This window comes from Pteropus vampyrus, unplaced genomic scaffold, assembly GCF_000151845.1.
Source record: "Pteropus vampyrus isolate Shadow unplaced genomic scaffold, Pvam_2.0 Scaffold185, whole genome shotgun sequence".
NCBI classification, from domain to species: domain Eukaryota; kingdom Metazoa; phylum Chordata; class Mammalia; order Chiroptera; family Pteropodidae; genus Pteropus; species Pteropus vampyrus.
The window spans coordinates 1,033,380-1,039,815 of record NW_011888966.1 but is presented as its reverse complement, the minus strand read 5'-3'; the positions used below and the strand labels follow the sequence as shown (position 1 = coordinate 1,039,815).

Here is a 6,436-nt window from a genome sequence, read left to right as displayed (position 1 = left end):
CACTGTGGGAACTTTGTGGTAATAGAATGGATCTATTATCTTAATTGAGGTGATGGTTACACAAATATACACGTTATAAAATGGCATAGAACAATCATGCAAATATATTATACTGATGCCAATTTCCTGGTTTTGATATTGTGCTATCTTTAAATAAGATGTAACCATTGAAAGAAGCTAGTAAAAGGTACACAGAACCCATCTGTACTATCCTTGCAACTTTATGTTGATCTATAATTATTTCAAAATAAAAAGTTAAAAACAAACAAAATAGTATGTAGCTTAATGATCCACTATCTTTGCAACACTCTCAGGGCAAATGCAGCTTAAAAGCCTGGGAGAGCAGGCTGGGTGCCCTAGTTCCATTTCTTGGTCTTGCCTGATAAGGAGGTTTGTCTTGGAGAAAGGACTAGGGGGCATGTGGCTTTCCTTATAGTTCAGTCTATGTTCAGTCCTGAGATCTTTTTGATACTTTGTGATAGGCAATTAAGAACTAAAATCAGTCTAGCACATAGTCAGCGCTAAAAGAAAAGTTTCTATTGAATGTTCTACAGCAATTGCTTCTGACTTTAAGATAGGATAAAACAGTTAATTCTCTTCTCTCTCTTCTCCTCTGTCCACACTAGCACAGAGGTATCTGGACATTCACACATTCACTCAACAAATCTTTGGAGTAGCTACTTCATGCCAAGAACAGATTAGTGGCTACCTGAATTCTGATGATACAAAGGTCAAGAAAAAAACAGCTCTACGATAAGAATAGGACATTTAAAATATCTGGATATTTGCTCTGATTTTCATTCCTCTAAAAGTAAATGTTATGGACATCCTGATTATTTCCTCCCTTTCAAGACAGAAGAAGTAACAAGGGGAAATGATACTTTGAACCTAATTCTGACCAATCAGAAGAACTGGAGAAATGGAAGTAAGCAGATCTGTGAGGGAAAGTGAAACCATCAACTTGAAAGTTCTTTCAGAAAGTCAAATGTCACTGGCAGGGAAAGTTAAACATCCATAATCTTCCCATCCCAGATTTTAGAGATAAGCCAGTTTAAATATTTAAGAGAAAAAAAAAAAAGGAAGCAAAACCTCTGGTCTGAGACTCTAAGGATTAAGGAAAGCTGTCAAAGGTAAAGTTCAAGCATCATGATAGCAGGACTGTATTGAGGAATAAAGGGAGGAAACACTTATAGAAACACGGGTGACCACATGGGGGATCCTGGCTAATGAGCCTGGTTTATAAAGATATGGACAGTAGTCAGAGGGCAAGGTCCTGTACACGGAGCTTCCAAGACTCTCAAACCCAGAAGGATCTGGGATGGACAAAATTATAAGAACCCCACAGCTCTGCCCCTGCTATGACTGCCAACTACATTGTAGGATTCATGTTCAGAAAAAAGTAAGAAACGGGCACATTATTTGATGGCTTTGCTTTCCTCTTCTTAGCCCTGAAGAGTGACTGCAGGAGGCATTGTGAAGGTTCAGAGCCCAGAAAACATGATTTCGAATTTTGATTCTGCAATCAATTAGCTGGCTTTCTTGGGATAATTATGTAACCTTCCTCTTAATGAGATAATATTATAAGTGTCTAACAGACTGCTTGATACACCATAAGCTCTCAATTATAGTAGCTGTTGTTTTTGTTACTATTACTGTTAAACTGGAAATGATAACATTACTAGGGATCAGATGGATGAAGAACTTGTCTAAGGATACCTGGCTGGTCATACTCAAGCAGATGGCGAGAACAGGAAATCACGATGATAATAAGAAGGACTATATAGCAGAGGCTGACTGAGAATGCAGCTAACACCAAAGAAATGGAGCTGAGAGATGGAGAGACCATGAGACTGAGCCCTGATGTCATTACTCAATCCAGCCATGATAGAATCCGATTTCCTTTGGATTTTTTTTTACACGGGCTAAAACATTTTCATTTTCCACCCTGCTTTGACATAAGTCACACTGAGCTGCGTTTCTGCCACCTGATTAAAACAGATGGTCTGTCAGCCCTTGGAAAGAGAAACAGAGATCATATGAAGCCAGCATAGGTTACAAGAACAACAGACAGGTCATGCCAGACTATCTTCATTCCCTTACTTCAAGTTAACTAGATCAGAAGATCAAAGGAATGCTGCATGCTTAGTGTAACTAACCCAGCAAAGTGCTGACATTAGTCTCTTGTAATATCCTTACGAATAAGAAATAAGATGTGGTGACAGAGGCTAGAGGTGGGAAGAGGCAATAGGTCAATAATATGGACAAAAAACTGGTACAACTTTCTAACTCTACGACCACTTGAATCTAAACCTCTGCCACCTTTCTCCTCGACCAGGACAACAGCCTCCTGACTGGATGTGGTCATTTAAAAACATGAAACTGACTGCTTTGCTTCCCTGCTCAAAACCTAGACAATTCCTCTCTGACTCCCATCCTCCTTCCAAAGAACCACTCCATTCTCACAATAGTTATTTTTCTTATCTATTTGTTTCACTGGTTCATTCAATAGAGTATAAGCTCTAAAAGGGCAGGGATCATGTCTCTTTTATTCATCAACGCATTATCTAGTGTCTACTCTAGATTTTGCACTTAGTGGGTACTCAGTTGAATTAATGAATGAATGACATTGGCAGAATCATGATCAAATTGCCAATGACACTATTATAAGACTAATATGATCATACACAACTCTTGGAAGCCACCAAAAGTTTGATGTCAGGTAAGAGATAGCAATGCCTCTTCAATTTTATATAAATGGAATTGTATAGCATGTACTCTTTTTTTTTTTCTTTTTTGGTCTAGCTTCTTTTCGAAAACTTATTTTGAGATCAATCCATGTTGTAGTACGTATCAATAGTTCATTACTTTTTATTGCTTAGCAGTATTCTATTGTATGCATGTACCATAGTATGTTTATCCATACATTGGATAAACAATTGGTTGTTTTTCATTTTTCTACTACAGTCAAGTCGGACCTAGGAATTAAATGTCTGGATCACATTATAGGTATATATTTAACTTTTAAAGAAGATGTCAAACTTTTTAAAAGTGTTTGTGCCATTTTACATTCCCACCAACAGTGTATAAGAGTTCCAGCTCCCACACAACCTCATCAACACTTAGTGTATTCAGTCTTTTTAGCCATCCCAATAGGTACGAAGTGATATCTCATTGTGGTTTTAACATGCATTTCCCAATGATTAATGATCCTGAGCATCTTTTCAAGTACTTATTTGCTATCCATATATCTTTGTTGGACGTCATGAGTTGTTTGTTTGTTTGTTGAAGTTAAAAAAGAGGCTCTCGCTCATTATATAACTAGACAAACAATACAGAAATTTACAAAGAATGAATAGTCCCCCACTACCAAGCCCCATTCCCAAACACACATATAAGTAACCAAAAGTTCATAAGAATCACCAGGAGCCCTTATCAGACATGCACATTTCTGTCTTACTCTGGAAGATTCTGACTCAGTAGGTCAGAAATGGTGCATTTTAACAAGCTCCTAGGTGATTCTGATGCAAGCAGTCTAAAGACCATTTTCTGCTCTTAAACTTGTCCTCCATAGGAATGGTTGGAGGATTGAAGGTGGTGAGTCTGGAGGGGAAAACACACAAAGGGTACACAGGCTGCCTTCAAATAAGGGAGAGCCTTTGCCTGAGAGAATGAGCATGTTTGCTCCATGCTGTACCATGGAGTCCCTAAAGTTTGCAACCTAGAAGTCAAATTAGAAAAAACTTTCTAACAGAGCTACTGTGAAACGAAATCAGGCCACAGAGCCAAAAAGAGAGGGAACTTGCCAAAGTCACAGGGCTTGCAGAAAAAAGAACTTCTCTGGGTTGAGAAATGGCTGATTGAGAGTGAAGTAGAGAGTGGACAAGACAAATCCCAAATACACGCATTCATATTCTCTCTCTCTCTCCCTCCTTCCCTCCTCCTTTCTCTCTCTCCACAACCTCAATCCCCTCTCTCTGAGGAAAAACTCCCCTTTTACAAATACATGGAGAAGAATGTAACCCACCATACAGGTAGTATGTATCTTAACCCAAATTAAAGAGCAGCTATTTGCCCTAAGCCATATTTCTATTTGCAAGGCCTAAAATGGTAGTGAAAAGAGAAAACACAGTATTTTGTAAGAGCAGTCCTTTTTATAGAATAAGTAGGCATGCCCAGACCCTGTCCCCACAATTTTGGATCCACAGATTTTTAAATTCTTAAGCTTGTCAGTAAACAAGCAATGTGTTTTGGAAAATCAACGTCAACAAATGTCATTTCGCTTCTGTTGCAGCACCCAAAGACATCCCCGCCCCCATCAGTTAAATAAAAAGCCATTTATCTGATCTAGAGCAGAATCAGTCAAGGCACTGTTTACCACAGCAAGTCACCGATCCAAGAGGGATGTGAGCCAACTGCTAGCAATTCCTGTACCCTGGCAGAAACAGAGCTGAGTTTCCATCACCTGGTGACTGAGTTTTGCACAGGTATGTCTTCCTCTTTCTTCTCATTTAAAAACAAACTATACAGCTGCTGGCTCCATTTAAAAGAGGCAAATGAGGCCCAATAAACTCCTTGTTAGAATGTCCGGTAGTTTTGTTTTCTTTTTTGTTTGTGTTCTCTTTGTATTTATTTATTATTATTTTTTGAGTGTCTGGTGGTTTCTACCATCAGCATTTGACCTTGGGTCAACTATTGAGTGTAGTGCATCATTCTAAGTGAGTATTTTCTAATTTAGATTACTATCACCAAAGTAGATACTGCCATTTGTAAGTCACAACAGAGTTGACTTTGTATTTGCAGGTTTCTAATTTTTAAAATTTTGTTTTATTTCATTTCAGGTATAGCCCAGTTTCCTCCAGATCGTCACCCTTTCCAACTGGCACAGCTGTGATTCACACTGTGTTACATGGGCCAGCACTTTTCTTAAGCACCTACTACGTGCCAGGATCCAAACGCAGCATTCATACTTAAGTCTAACAATAGCCTGCAGGGTGAAGCGGCCAATCTTATCTCCATTTTACAAAGAAAATTGGGCCTTGAAGAAAGTGAGCTAGGTGTCCAAGATCACACAGCTGGGGGCACTAGGATGCTGTCTGGACTCACAGCAGGTACTCACTCCTTCCCCAGCTGCTTTCAGCTGCTCTGCAACCGGCAGCCTGAGCGCCAGCCTTCAGTCACTCCCAACAGCAGGAATGCTTCATATCAAATCTGAAACTGTGTACAAGATTATGAGTATACTCATCTGTGAGGAGGGGACCCAGATTTCTAAGGGGTCAGTGATCCCAAGAAGATTAAGAACCCGCACCCGGGCAGGCTGTCAGCTTCCGCATTCCCCTCTAAGGTCGGGGCGCTCACCGGGCAGGGAGTACTGTAAGGGGAGACCGAACTCCGCCTTCCGGTCCCAGCTTTGGCACTGCTCTGCTGAGGGCTTCGGCCAAGGCAGCTCACCTTACTGACCGCAGATATCGGATCTCTTTTCCCTGGCCTTGACTGTCTATTTATAATTATACTTTCATTGGCAAGGATTCTTTAGCATTGTTTGTATTATCCATTGTCTTAACATATGGGTTCTTACTAAAAGTCTCCCCAAATCCTACACTGACGCAGGCAGGGATAAACAAACAGACACAAGGAATAGTTTTTACTAGACCAGCTTACCTCTCCGGGCCTCAGTTTGTCACCTTTAACACACCTCGGTTGGATCACATGGATGAGGTTGATTGCATTCTCTAAGGCTACAGAGCAACCCGGGACCAGGCGTCATTGCTCCCCCCGCTCCTCCACCTCCCGCTTGGGATCTGACAGCCGCTGTTTTCCCGCACCTCTCCCCGGCCCCCTCTGGCCGACTGACTCACCGTGTGTGCAAGGTGCGGGTATTCACGCGGAGCTCGACCGCGGAGGTGACTGCGCAGTCGAGGCAGACGGGGTGCCGGGCTCCCGGGACCTGCGCCACGCTGGCCTTTGCGCGGCTGTTCCCACGGAGAGCGCGAGCGGGCGCGGCTCTGCTCACGCCGCGTGCGAGCGCCAGGAAGGGGCGGCCCGGTTTCCAGCCTTTGTTAGCTGTCTGGAGCCAGTTGTTTCCCACTTGCAGCTCCTGGGAGTCAGCTGGAGCTGGGGTGGCCCAGTAGCAACAGCAACAGCCCTGCACTGGCCTGCAGCCAGCGCAAACTACTGCAAGTGAGTGTTAGCGCCGCACCCGGGGACACACCCACTCGCGGTTTCTCATTAAGCATTAAGCAGCCTTCTGGTTCCGGCTCGTCAGCCCCAACACGGGTCAGCACTTAGGCCGCCTGGTGGGAACGCTGATGCCTGAATCACTGGATATTTGTGTTCCCGCCCAAATCACCAAACTTTAGGGCTGGAGCTTGATTTAATTCTGCGTGTCCTCTGCCCAGGACCTCTGGGTTCTTGTTCTCTCGTGGGAGCCCTCTGACCA

At 42.6% G+C, this 6,436-nt stretch overlaps 1 protein-coding gene across 5 annotated transcripts in view; it reads right to left on the bottom strand.

Moving 5' to 3' along the window:
- ARHGEF37 (Rho guanine nucleotide exchange factor 37) overlaps positions 1–6,139 on the bottom strand; it is a 37,337-nt gene extending 31,198 nt beyond the window's left edge. For 2 of the 5 annotated variants that reach the window (XM_011371140.2, XM_023537309.1), the window contains exons 1-2: positions 5,856–6,139; positions 5,117–5,214 (exon numbers count right to left, since the gene is read on the bottom strand). The gene's annotated coding sequence lies outside the window, so the exon portion shown is untranslated. Of the gene's footprint in view, positions 1–5,103; positions 5,215–5,658; positions 5,795–5,855 lie in introns of those variants that run through there. The other 3 variants (XM_011371141.2, XM_023537308.1, XM_011371142.2) reach the window with 3 other exon arrangements.
- Positions 6,140–6,436: the final 297 nt, after the last annotated feature.